The sequence below is a fragment of the Hylobates moloch genome, unplaced genomic scaffold, assembly GCF_009828535.3.
Source record: "Hylobates moloch isolate HMO894 unplaced genomic scaffold, HMol_V3 SCAFFOLD_7, whole genome shotgun sequence".
Lineage (NCBI taxonomy): Eukaryota > Metazoa > Chordata > Mammalia > Primates > Hylobatidae > Hylobates > Hylobates moloch.
In genome coordinates, this window is record NW_026652282.1 from 46,950,610 (window position 1) to 46,952,031 (window position 1,422).

Consider the following 1,422-nt stretch of genomic DNA (forward strand, 5'->3'; position numbering starts at 1 on the left):
GCCACCACGCCTGGCTAACTTTTGCAGGTTTTTACTCCAGAAACTTCACCAGACTCTCACTGGATGAACAGAGAGAATCTGGAGAAAGATTCCTTCTTGCCCCCTGTGGTGCTGGCTGGAGGAGGGAAACAGTTACCACACTGCCTAGACCATGTAGCCTGTCACCCTTACAGAATAAATGGCTTAATCTACAGGGGAAAGTGTAAGGCTTATTTGAGGGACTATGTCTCAGGTACGAGATCTCTTAATTCTTTGGGGATCTGTGTCTTAGGGTGTGATATCTACAAACTATTTGGGGTTCTGCTTCTCAGGGTTAACCTAAATAACAGAGAGGCTCTCTAAAGAAAAAGATATTTGGCTGGCCTCGGTGGCTCACACCTGTAATCCCAGCACTTTGGGAGGCTGAGGCAGGCAGATCACAAGGTCAGGAGTTCGAGACCAGCCTGGCCAATATGGTGAAACCCCGTCTCTACTAAAAATATAAAAATTAGCCAGGTGTGGTGGTGGGCGCCTATAGTCCCAGCTACTCAGGAGGCTGAGGCAGGAGAATCACTTGAACTCGGGAGGCAGAGGTTGCGGTGAGCCAAGATTGTGCCATTGCACTCCAGCCTGAGTGACAGAGTGAGACTCTGTCTCAAACAAAACAAAGAAAGAAAAATATATCCCTTCAGGGATGGGGCATTGCAATGGGAATATGTGTGCCATAGTAAACTATGTGTATACTCAGGGAGGTAAAGGAAGGCAAAGGTTTTTAAAGGAAAAATGAGGAGAGTTATAAAATTGTTTTCAAATGATTATCCTTGGCCACAAAGATCAGTAACAAGGGTGATTCCAATCCAGAGCTGGATAGGCAGTTGCTAGACAGATGTCCTCAAAGTATTTTTTGCTTAAGGTTGTAATGGCCTTTATGCAAAATTGTGGGGTTTTTTTTCTTTTTTTAAATATATATTTTTGGCCAGGAGTGGTGGTGCACTCCTGTAGCCCCAGCTACTCAGGAGGCTGAGGTGGAAGGATCAATTGAGCCTCAACCAAGGCTGCAGTGAGCCGTGATCATGCCACTGCCCTCCAGCCTGGGTGACACAGTGATACCCTGCCTCAAAAAAAATTTTTTTTCTTTAAAAATTTTTTTTAGAGATAGGGTCTCACTATGTTGCCCATGCACGTCTTGAATTTCTGGCCTTTAGCAATCCTCCCACTTCAGCCACACAGAGTGCTGGGATTACAGGCGTGAGCCACTGCACCAGGCCTTTTTTCTTTTTTTTTCTTTTGAGATGGGATTGCTCTATGTTATCCAGGCTGGTCTTGAACTCCTGGGCTCAAGCAATCCTCCCACCTCAGCCTCTCAAGTAGCTATTACAGGTGTGCACCACCACACCCAAACAGGATTTTTTTTTTTTTGCAGTCTTTTTTTTTTTTTTTTTT